A 13,893-nucleotide genomic window follows, 5' to 3' on the forward strand; every position below is an offset into this window, starting at 1 on the left:
TGGCGAAGGTAACGGTCCTGGCAAAATAATCTAGCATCGCATGATAGTGAGATAACCACTCCATGCCCAAAATCACATCAAAATCCACTATGTCTAATATAATAAGATCAACATGAGTATCAATCTCTCAAGCAGTCACAACACATGAACTGAAAACCTAATCCACTACTAAAAAATCACTCATGGAAGTAGATACACTTCATGACATAAATAATAAATCCCAAGATAACGGTAACTATAAGGCATAATAAGCAGACACATAAGAATAGATGGATCCCAGATCAAATAAGGAAAAATTTGACTGATAGCATACGAAGATCGTACCTATGATAGCAGATCCAAAGACTCAGCCTCGGGTCTAGTAGGTACTGCATACAACTGACCATGTCTGCCACATGGCAGAGTTTCTAATTGATCTCCTATCCTACCTGCCTGGGAACCTCTTCAAGTACCCTAGGGACTACCCCCTACTACTATACATACCACCTCTATCTAGGGTAGAACTGCCTGAATTGGTGAAATACTCTGAACTGAAGGAATCATCACTACACGACTTGGGCACTCTCTCTAAAAATGACTAAAATCTCCACAAACATAACATAACCCAGAGTTATCCCAAAACCAAAAGATCTAGTTGACCCATCATAACCACCATGACTAGAATAACCAGAAGACAAACCCCTCAAAAACTGACCAATACCTTAGCCAAGATGATCACTTAAACTAGATTGGCCTTTATTAGTAATCTGAAGAGCGACTTGAACTGGCTTACTATACTAACCTTGATGCTGATATGGATAATGCGGAAGGTATCAACCCAAACAACCACTATTCTAAGTTGTGATCCACTATAACTACCACTCAAACTACCCTAATATCATTGTCCCATTGGGCCTCGTGAATTATTTTCTCTATAACTTGAGCATGATTAGAAACTCCAATAATAGATCTGCCAGTTGCAATGAAAACATATGTAGACATACCAAGAGGAAGTCTCAATCCCCAAACAAAACAATTAATTCTCTTATACTCAGAAGTAAGAATAGAAGTAGCATGTCTAGCAAACTACAATGACCCTTTCAATCATTTTTCATATCTCTACTTATATTTTCCATTAGGGATTTTTCATAGCTTCCTTAAGTTATGTATAACTTGTTGGTACTGATAGCTTGGTTATCGGGCAGTTCATTTGATTTTAAGAACCAATTCCCGATTTAGAAGCCTTTGTTGGTTCAAAATAGCCACCGATTATAAAATTATATAAAACAATCTCATATGCAAATTCTAACTGTGCCAATAGCTCTAAAATATTATTTTTAGGCTAGGTGAACCTTTGGTTGGTTCCCAATAAACCCCTGCTTATTTTGATCAATTAGTCAAAAAGTTGGAAATTTGGAAATATGGGTGTAGGACCCAAATTTGGTAGAAACAACCTCGGATTGAAAATCCAAATTCACCAATATCTCTGGAATGTAAAATTTAGTGGTGTTACATAGTTCATTTGCAAAAATTGAATTACGAATGAGTCCCGAAGCATTGTGCAAAACATGGAAAAATTCTAAGTTTCAGCTGCCATCTATTATAACAAAGGATAGGGCAACCATGAGAGGGATAGCGATCGCGACACCATGACCATGGTCCATAGAGTGTGATTGTAGCACCTCCTTACCTTGGAGGGGTATTTAATAATCCCTTAGGCCACTTTTTGGTTATTTTCTGCTCACTCTTAAGAGACAAAAAGCCAAAATGGGTATGATAACTCAAAATTGAGTATTGTGGATGCCTTAGGAGCTTGTATCTTTTATCGTAATTATCATCCAAATTATGGTAAGATTTTATCAATTTCTCAATGAATTTCTTATTCTTGACCCAAAACTCCAATATAGCTTAGGGCTTGGTTTTAGCCCAAAATTAGCTTTGTTTTTACCTATATCTTGAGTGTTATGATTCCTTCTTCATGTATAAATATTGGCTTGACCTTGGAAATACATTTTTTATAAGTGGGATCCACTTGGGATTTTTGGTGTCATTTTTGGACCCAAAGCACAATAGTGCAATATGGGTATCGTTAACTCATATTGATGAGTAAATTACTATTTTGGTTGTGTGATGGTATTTTGGGGATTGTGAAGTGAAGATGAGCATGTGGTGAATGGTGTAAGGTTTTCGTGTTAGTCTTTGAGGTAGGATTCTATATACTCTTCTTAGTAGATAATGTGTGATATATATTGTGTGTGAATGTGAATGTTAAGTTTAATTATGGTTAAAATAACTTAGTCTTGATTATTGAAGTTTATGGATTAGATGAGGGTTTTGGACCCGAAAGGTAGTATATTTTGGACTCTTTTTGGATCCTATTTCCTTCTCCCTTGATTGGATGAGATTGTAGCATGGATATGATATAATGCTAGGTTTATGATATGGTTTTAGTGTTGGAACCATGGTTAGTGTGCTTAACCTTAGTTGGGCTAGTCTAGTGACCTTGAAACCATAATTTGGATAGAATTGACTTAAATGCATTTTCTAGAAAAAATTCCTATCTTATGATTGGTTATGTCTTATTTGACATCTAAAGGTTGAACAAGATGCCTTAGCCTTAGGGGCTTAGATTTCCTAATTATAAAAATTGAGGATTAGAAGTGGGTCTGTTCAGCTAACTTAGGCCAAGACTTGTGTTCGTTGCCCTGGCCATTGCTAGGAGGTAGTGAGTGTTTCTTCACTCACTTCCTTGGGCTATAAATGGAATGTTCAGTTGAGCTCATGGTGGTTTTTATTATGCCCTCCTTTAGTTAGTAGGCTCTTCAAAATGTATTTCAAGCTCTAAGAATGAACCACATAAGAAATTATACATTTAAGAGCTAAAGAATGTCCTTCAATTGCATTGTTGAGCTCTTTGGGTGATCATGGTTTGGACCTCCTCAAGTTGGCCTTGAAAAATAGGTTCAAAATCTTTTATGTCCATTTTCTTAAATCACCGTACCCTTCTTGAAAAGGATTCATCCTCGAATCTAAGCCTTGTCAAATCAAAGGAAGGACAAACAAGCTCCAAATCCTCATGGTATGAGGGTTACGGTTACCAAAAGAAATCATATCACCATGCCAAGGTTGCACACACTTAAAATATATCTAAGGTTTCTTCATGGTAAACATTTTAAACTTATTGAAAAATGCACAAATAAATTGGCTATGGGAATAACTAAGAGATAATGAGACCAAAAAGGTCATAATGGCATTACTAAATCCAAAAGGTAAGGCTACCTTCACCTTAGGAGCCATACGACACAATTTCTTCATCATCTCTTTAAGAGACCACATCAAGAGCGGTGCCTCAATTGGTTTTGAAATCCATAAGACCCGTATAGCATTGTCATTCAAATAAGTGGACCAACCAACAAGTTTCCTACCTCTACATAAAACAAATCTAAGACTACAATGGATATAATCAGAAGAAAAGAGGTAGTATAGAAAGAAATCAAGTATAAAGACATCATCCAAGGTGCTATAATCTATAAGAAAGTCATTTTTCTCAAAGGATATAGCACATAATGTCCACAATGATGGAATCAAAACATTTAAGCACATATGACTTGTTCCTTTCAAATAACTTCACGAAGGAAAGAAATTAATTAATGGAGTCATGCCCTTAGTTGTTTCTTTATCTCTATTAACAACAGTAAGCATGCTCCCAATAGCCCTATTAGATTCTTCAAATTGTCCAACCCTATGAAGGTGACAAGAAGTCCTTAGCATCCCACAACTAAAAATTACCCCTTTGGCGACGGTTCAAAAACCGTTACGATAGATATAAAAACCGTTGACATAGAGGTACCGCAATGGTTTTATATGTGTTGCATATGTGAGCGTTGTGATAGGTCTATCTCAACTACTTTTGCAACGGTTACAATAACTATTGCAATAGATAGACCTATTACAATGGTTTTTTTAACTCCTATTGAGACTGTTCATATTGTCTATTGCAACGGTTAAGAACCGTTGCAATAGACTATATTGCAACGACAGAAAAGTGTTGCAATAACCCTATTGCAACTATTTTTCACTACCTATGGCAACGGTTTTTGACACCTATTGCAATGGTTTTTTCCACTTATTATTGCAGCTACTTAAAATACCAATTGAAATATATATATATATATATATATATATATATATATATATATATTAATACACAATTTTATATACACATCACAACAAAATCTTTCATTAATAATAATCCAAAATAAAATATCCAACAAACTAGTAATCTAAATCCAAAAGAAATATAGTATCAAGTTAGAGTGACGATAAGTTTCACAGAATTCAATATCAAAAAGATCAATGCTAAAGTATCTATCAATAATTCAAAAATTTTATCAAGATCAATCTCTTTATGACTTCTTTCTTCATCTCCTTCTTCATTTTGAAAACTTATAAAAAGAGAAAAAATAATCTCAATTAGCACTAAAATGACAACATATTTAATTTTCATTTAGAAAATGGGAAGTTAACCTACAAATAGGGCATAAACAATCTCAATAGCAAATGAATAAATTATTTATTCGTTAAAGTGGATTTCTTAATAATATTGGTCAAAGTTATTGGATTTCATTCTAATGGTCTATTGAATCATTCATTTTATGGGTTGTCTTTTGTAAATACTTTATATTTCAATGTTTATGATGTAAGACTAAGGGGTCATCTCAGGCATTGGTTAGTAATCTATACCTCTAAGGATACTGATACTGATTGACTATAGTTGAGATCAGTCCTGTCTGGTGGGTGATCTCGGGGTCTATTTATAATGATAAGGATTAACTATATCTGACAGTCCTAAATCAATACTGCTAAGCTGAATTGACTGTATCTGACAGTCCTGGTTCTGTAACTGAAACTGTGGGATGTAATCATTTAACTGGCATGCCCCATACTAAGCTAACTGGGGTCCAACCTGTAACCCTAGTTAGAAGGGTGTCAGTACCGCTCCACTAATAAAGACAACTATTGTAGAGTCATTCCTAATCTTGCGGGTTACCCCTGGGATTAGTCCTATACATTTAAATGTGCTAACGGGTGATCCCTGATCATGTCAGTCCTATCTAACGGGTTACATCTCGTACCTACACTGGCTATACGTTTAGAACTTAGGGATTTCTTCTAGGGGTCTCTGTCCTATCTAGCGAGTGAGTCCCCATCCCTAGACTCACTCGGTGCTAAATCCTACTCCCATTTGAAAAATACTAAACTAATTAACTGAACTGAGTTGATTAATTGAACTAAGCTGATTCTAATGGTATTGTTTAGTGGAGATAAAATGAATTTACTAAGATTCATTGACTAATGGAATGTACTGAGTTTTGAGGACTGACTGAGAGTACTAAAGTTACTGAGATTGACTGGGAATACTGAGGTTCTTGAGATTACTGCGTACTGAGATCACTGAGATTACTGGACTATTGAGATTACTGAGATTACTGAGATTTCTGGGTTTTCCTGAGTCACATGATAGACAGAGTTCTATGGATCATCGCTTGACTGATAGTATCTTGAAAACATGACATGTCTCTAGGCACATAGCTAAATTGTCGGGTACAAGTACGCCCAGGACTCGATGAGAAGAAACTGACATAGCATGGCTTACTTGAACACATGACCAACAACACAATTCATTACTCATATATTGAAGTACTTCATCAAACATGTGATATGCATAAGCTTGTACATATATGGGATTTCATGATATCATACTAGTTGGGCATTGTTCCTTCATCTAGGCATTTAATCATAAACGTGGTCGGCATAGCATATGTAGACAACATTATACAATAATTAATCATCATGATTTATCTCTAATTTCATCATCTTATGGTTTATTTATAAGTTCAAATGAATATACATCTATACAATTCAATTCCATATAAAATTGATCACCCAACATGGATTTGAATTCAATTGATCATTCTCAACATAAACAAAACAAACCCAATATGAAATTCATAAACAAATCCATAAACTTAAACTTAGAAAATAGATTCTTAGTCTTCATGGATGAAAGGAGTCCATGAATAAACACTATGCATACCTTAGTTCATGATTTTATGAGGATTAATTGTGAAACCTTCTTGAATTTGAATCCCCAATAGAAACCCTAGCTTGTTCTTGAGAGAAACTTGAGAAAAACTAGTATATTTTGGTTGAAGACTAACTAAATCACATGTAATTGGGTATATATAGAGGTGGGAAATTAACCCTTTTAACCCTAGATGCATCTTTAATTTCAAAGAAAATTTCTCGATTTTCATCCTTGGTGCAATGCGGCGCTATCACGCCACGTCTCTGAAAAGTGACAAATGGGAAATTACATGGTGGTGCGATGTGGAGCTATCGAGTTGCCACCTTGTCAGCAACCTGGAAGTTTAATGCGATGTGCCACTATTGTAGAGCAATATTGGAAATTGACAATTGTCATTTGAGCTATCTCCGTGATGCGCTGAAGGCTCAGGTGATAAATTGTCTCACTAAAAAAGCTCTAACTCTTCACCCGGGTATCGGATTTGGGCGAATTTGGTATCGATGGAAAGATTATTCAATTAATCATATGATAAAAAGTGATAATCTTTAAAATACCATATGCATAAAAGTGGATTCATCTTTCAAAGAAAGCTTCTAACATTCTTGAAAAACTTTTCAAGCTAGGAAAAGTACAGTGTATTACAATATCTCCCATTGAGAACATTCGTCCTCGAATAAGACTAAGTAAGAAGGATAAAAATCAATTGATGTACATACTGAACATGACTGGATGGAACATGATTTCATAACTAACATGAATGATGGCTGAATATAACGTACTTAACATGCATATCTGATGCATGACTAATAAGCTGAATTCATGAATATCTGATGCATGACAGATAATTGACTTATTATGACATGACTGAATATTCGAATAAACTGAATTTATCATAGTGAGAATCCATCTCTAATGCATAATAACACGCCTGAACTGATATATGAATGTATGGTTGAATATGCAAGGGTACTTAGTACCTAGTTTGTGATGAACATTGAACATGAAACTATGTAAGACTAAGGAGAACTGTTATCTTAACTGAAAATTCTAATGAATCCAAGATCATCTTACTAAACATGCTTGAGCGGAAATACGAGAACCTAACTGAGTCTGGTCTGAAGAGTAACATATGAACTGAACATCATGAACAGAACTAAGCCTCTGAATACTTTCCCCAAAGCTGAGGTTGGGACTTTGAGGGTCAAATTATGAATACCCTCTACTCTAAACTGGATTTTTTATTCAAAGAGAAACTTTATTTAAGGCATAAGAATGTTGGGGAATAATGGGGTATCTCCCCCTAGGGACACTATGTCCCTCTAAGAATGCTCACCTTACTGAGATACTGGGTGATGCATAGGGCATCCACGAACTCATTCATGACTGCATAACTAATGCTGAAAAATCTTAAGCTAAAATGAGATCAAGAGGTCTAGTAATGCATATCATGTGTATGAAGGACCTATAAAGTACCCGAATTTATGCGGGGGGAATATTCTTGATCATGGCAAGTCTGAAGAGCATAAAACCTATTTTGGCGCTGACAACAAGTGGTATTGGAAGTGACGCCCTTCTGGCATAAATCTTTTCCCTTTTGAGTCCTTACTCTGTATTCCTATAGCCTGTGGCCTAGCTTACTACATCCAAAACATACCTCACTTTCTTCTCTATATATACCTCGGTGATTCTTACCATACTTTTTGCAAAGCGGATAGGTAAGACTTGTTCTCTCTATCCTGGGCCTCAGATCCTAGAGACTCATCACAACTGTCATTCCTGAACTTAGGTATTGGTGCACTAGATGAAGATGGAGATGGGACTAAAAATTTATGACTATACTGAGAACGGCTACCACCCCCTGACGTAGGCTGAGCAAAATTAATACTACCTGTTCTTTCCCTCTTATTCTACTTTTTCTTCATCTTAATCTTTTACTCTTCTATCTACTGAGCATGGGTCATAAGTCAAGCTATAGTCATGTCACTATTCAGCATGGCAGATCTACACTTATTAACCACGCTATCATTCACCCCTGACACAAACATACTTATCTTGGCCCTACTATCTACAACCACATAAGGGGCATATCTGGCTAATTGAGTAAACTTAAAAGAATACTCTTTCACCAATATGGTACCCTGCCTAAGGTTGATAAACTCTAGCACCTTGGCTTCTCTAAGCTCTAGGGGAAAGAATCTATCAAGGAATATAGAAACAAACTCTTCCTACTCAACTGAACCTCCATTATCTTCCCTCTCTGACTTCTACTGCTTGAACTAAGTATAAGCAATATCTTACAACCGGTATGCAGCTAGCTTATCTCTCTCAACAGTAGTCACCTCCATGATGTCAGTCACCTTTTAAACCTGATCTAGGAATTCCTGAGGGTCCTTATCTGACTTAAACTCTAGAAAAGATGGAGGGTTCATTCGAGTAAAGTCTTGAATCCTGGCTGCAGCTGAATTGGCCACTAGGTTGGCCGGAATGACAGTTGGTCCTTCATTATGAGTAGCAACTGATTGAACAAGAGTAGTTAATATGGCCTTGAACTCCGCGTAAGAAACATAATTGCCCAAAGGTTCTTCAGGCTAGGGGCTGACTAATTTTTGTTTCTTCTTTTAGGAGGCATGTTCTGTAGAAGAAAGGGAAAAGCAGATTAAAATTAGAGTTTAACTTTGAGCATATGCTCACTGGCACTAATTGAATACTAAAAGAAGGGAAACTATTCCTAAAACATCTCATAGCGTCCTACACATTAGTGTGGTGTACAACACACTATGTATAAGACTCTACTAGATGCAGCTTTTCAGACGTCCTAGGATAATATTGAACTTAGGCTCTGATACCAAGTTTATAACACCCCGAATCTGGTACTTAGAATGCTACATGGTGCCCATGACCCCGAAGGACAACAAGCTAACCCATAACTGATATCTGTAAATTGAGCACTGAATAATAGTAATAATATCATAAATACAGAAACATGAACTGAAAGGCCATAAGGTTCAATACTAGTACATAACTGAAAAATATGGTATAAAAATACCAAAATGACTGATATAATTATATGAGCATACTATAGTCTGAATACGTCTAAACTGTCTGAATAAGGAGTTGATGGGAAATGTCCCCAACTAACTCCAACTACTTAAACAAACTAAAAACTTAAATAGTAATATGATCATCATGTCCTCGAAGGATAAAGACTCATTGCTAACTCTGATCACTGAACTGGTATGCTACTGGTTCACTGGAGTTCATGCTTCTAAACCTAAGGTACCAGACACCATAGCATAAATATGTTAGTACTTTAAATGTACTGGTATACAAGTGAGGTAGGCTGAATGCAATAGGTTCATATGCATGAACAATACTAACTCACCGACTAATATGAATGTAAGAATACATGCATGCATACGTAACTGTATTGAGAATGTGATAGGACTAAATACTGAGTAATAACTACTGGGTCTATTGACATTGACATCTAAGTAATTAATGAGTGAAAAACTGATATTGTATTATTGAATACTGAGGGACTGATTCTATGTTACTGATACATAGATAACTATGTCTAACAGTTTTGATTATAAAGAACTAGTCTGGTTGACTGTATCTGACAGTCCTGATGCTAAATGCTAATAACATAAGTTCTGATAACTAATATAACTGATAACATGAGTGATTGTATCTGACAATCCTGAAGCTGATGGAACTAGCTGAGTTCTGTACTTTATCTGAGTAACTGAATTTGAGATCAATCCTATCTAGCGGGTGATCTCTACCTCTGATGATACTGATACTAATTGAACATAGTTTAGATCAGTCCTTTCTGGTGGGTGATCCCGAGGTCTATTTATAAAGATAAGGATTGATTATATCTAATACTCCTATATCTATCCTATTGAGCTGAATTGACTGTATCTGATAGTCCTGATTCTATAACTGAAACTATGGGATGTAATCATTTAACCGACATGCCCCATACTAAGCTAACTGGGGTCCAACCTATAACCCTAGTTGGAAAGGTGTCAGTACCGTACTGCTGATAAAGACAATTGTTGTGGAATTAGTCCTAATCTAGCGGGTGACCCCTAGGATTAGTCCTATACATTTAAATGTGCTAATGGGTGATCCTTAAGTATGTCAGTCCTATCCAATGGGTGACATCTCGTAGCTACAATGGCTATGTGGTTCTTGAAATTAGGGATTTCTTCTAAGGATCTTATACCTATCTAGTGAGTGAGTCCCCATCCCTAGGTTCGCTCGCTGTTAAATCCTACTCCCATTGAAAGACACTACACTAATTAACTAAACTAAGCTTATTAATTGAACTAAGCTGATTCTAATGGTGTTGTTTAGCAGAGCTAAACTGAATTTACTGAGCTCCATTGACTGATGGAATATACTAAGTTCTGAGGATAGACTAAGAGTACTGAAGATACTGAGATTGACTAGGAATCTGAGGTTATTGAGATTATTGCGTACTGAGATCACTGAGATTACTGAACTACTGAGATTACTGAGATTACTGAGATTTCTAAGATTTCTGGGTTTTCTTGAGTCACATGATTGACTGAGTTCTATGGATCATAGCTTGACTGAGAGTATCTTAAAAACATGACATGGCTCTAGGCACATAGCTAAATTGTCGGGTACAAGTATCCCAAGGTCTCGATGAGAAGAAACTGACATAGCATGGCTTACTTGAACATGACCAACAACACAATTCATAATTCATATATTGAAGCACATCATCAAACATGTGATATGCATAAGCTTGTACATATATTGGGATTTCATGATATCATACTAGTTGGGCATTATTCCTTCATCTAGGCATTTAATCATACATATGGTAGGCATAGCACATGTAGACAAGATTATACAATAATTAATCATCATGATCCATCTCTAATTTCATCATCCCAGGGTTTATTTATAGGTTCATAATAATATACATCTATACAAATCAATTCTATATAAAATTGATCACCCAACATGGATTTGAATTTAATTGATCATTCTCAACATAAACAAAACAAACCCAATATGAAATTCATAAAGAAATCCATAAACTTAAACTTAGAAAAGAGATTCCCGAGCTTCATGGATGAAAGGAGTCCATGAATGAAAACTATGCATAGCTTAGTTCATGATTTTTTTAGGATTAACGGTGAAACCTTCTTGAATTTGAATCCCAAATAGAAACCTTAGCTTGTTCTTGAGAGAAACTTGAGAGAAACTAGTATATTTTGGGTGAAGAATGACCAAATCGCATGTTATTGGGTATATATAGGGGTGGAAAATTGATCCTTTTAACCCTAGAAACGTCTTTAATTTCTAAGAAAATTTCTTGATTTTCATCCATGGCGCGATGCGGCGCTGTCGCACCGTGACTCTGGAAAGTGACAAATGGGAAATTACATGGTGGCGCGATGCAGAGCTATCGTGCTGTCACCTTGTCTACGACCTAGAAGGTAGGCGCGATGCGCCACTATCACGGAGCAACACTGGAAATTGACAATTGCCTTTTGAGCTATCTCCGCAACCCACTGAAGGCTTAAATGATACATTACCTCACTAAAAAAGCTCTAACTCTTCACCCGGGTATCGTATACGGGCGAATTTGAAATCGATGGAAAGCTTATTCGATTCCCCATTATGATAAAATTTAAAATCTTGAAAATGTCATGTGTACAAAAGTGGATTCATCTTTCAAAGAAAGATCCTAACATTCTTGGGAAACTTTTCGATCTAGGAAAAGTATGGGGTATTACAATATCTCCCCCTTGAGAACAGTCGTCCTCGAATGAGATTGAGCGTGAGGGAAAAAAACAAATTAATGTACATACTGAACATGACTGGCTGGAACATGATTTCATGACTAACATGACTGATGGATGAATATAACATACTGAACATGCATATTTGATGCATGACTAATAAGTTGAATTCATGCATATCTAATGCATGACTAATAATTGACTTATGAGTACATGACTGAATATTCTAATGAACGAAATTTCTCACAGTGAGAATCCATGTCTAATGCATAATTACATGCATGAACTGATATATAAATGCATGGCTGAATATGCAAGGGTACTTTGAACCAAGTTTGTGATGAACACTGAACATGAAACTGAATAAGACTAAGGAGAACTATTATCTTAACTGGAAATGCTAATGAATCTGAGATCTTCTTTACTAAACATGCATGAGAGGAAATACAAGAACCTAACTAAGTCTGGTCTGAAGTGTGACAAACAAACTGAACATCATGAACGGAACTGAGCCTCTTAATACTTTGCCTAAAGCAGAGGTTGGGACTTTGAGGATCAACTTATGAATACCCTCTACTCTAAATTGGATTCTTTATTCAAAGATAAACTTTATTTAAGGCATGAGAACGTTGGGGAATAATGGGGTATCTCCCTTTGAGAAACTATGTCCCTCTAAGAATGCTCACCTTACTGAGATACTGGGGTAATGCATAGGGCATCCACAGACTAATTCTTGCCTGAATAACTCATGCTGAAAATCTTAAGCTAAAATGAGAGAAAGAGATATAGCAATGCATATCATGTGTATAAAGGACCTAAAACGTACCCAAATCTATGCAGGGGGATTTTCTTGATCATGGCGATTCTAAAGAGCATAAAACTTGTTCTGGCGCTAACAACTAGTGGTACTGGAAGTTACGCCCTACTGGCATAAATTATTTCCCTTCTAAGCCCTTACTCTAAATTCCCGCAGCCTGTGGCCTGGCTTACCACATCCATAACATACCTCACTTCCTGCTCTACATACACCTAGGTGATTTTTACTATAACTTTTGCAAAGCGGATAGGTAAGACTCCTGTTCTCACTATCCTGGTCCTCGGATATTGGCGACCCATCATGACTGTCATTCCTAAACTTGGGCACTGGTGCACTAGCTGAAGATGGAGATGGGACTAAAAATTTATGACTATACTGAGAATGGCTACCACTCCCTGACTTAGGCTGAGCAAAACTAAAACTACCTGTCCTTGCCCTCTTATTCTGTTGTTTCTTTATCTTAATCTTTTGCTTTTCTATCTGCTGAGCATGGGTCATAATTCAAGCTAAAGTTCTGTCACTATTCAGCATGGCGGATCTACACTCATTAACCACACTATCAATCACCCCTGACATAAACTTACTTATCTTGGTCCTAGTGTCTGCACCCACATGAGGGGTATATCTGCCTAATTGAGTAAACTTAAGAGAATACTCTTTCACCATCATGGTGACCTTCCTGAGGTTGATGAACTCTACCAACTTGGCTTCTCTAAGCTCTAGGGGAAAGAATCTATCAAGGAACGCAGAAGCAAACTCTTCCCACTCAACTGAACCTGCATCGTCTGCCCTCTCTGACTTCTACTTCTTGAGTAAAGTATGAGCAACATCCTGTAACTGGTATACAGCTAGCTCAACACTCTCAACAATAGTCACCCCCATGATGTTAGTCACCTTCTGAACCTAATCTAGGAATTTTTTAGGGTCCTTATCTGACTTAGACCCTAGAAATGATGGAGGGTTCATTCGGGTGAAGTCCCAAATCTTGGCTACAGCTAAATTAGCCACTGGGTTGGCTGAAAGGACAACTGGTTTTTCATTATGAGTAGCAACTAATTGAGCAAGAGTAGTGAATGCATCCCTGAACTCAGCATGAGAAACATGATCGCCCAAAGGTGTTTTAGGCTGAGGGGCTGACTAATTTTAATTTCTTCTTTTAGGAGGCATGTTCTGTAGAAGAAAGGGAGAAATAGGTTAAACTGAGAGTTTAACTTTAAGCCTAT

The sequence above is a fragment of the Capsicum annuum genome, chromosome 2, assembly GCF_002878395.1.
Source record: "Capsicum annuum cultivar UCD-10X-F1 chromosome 2, UCD10Xv1.1, whole genome shotgun sequence".
NCBI lineage: Eukaryota > Viridiplantae > Streptophyta > Magnoliopsida > Solanales > Solanaceae > Capsicum > Capsicum annuum.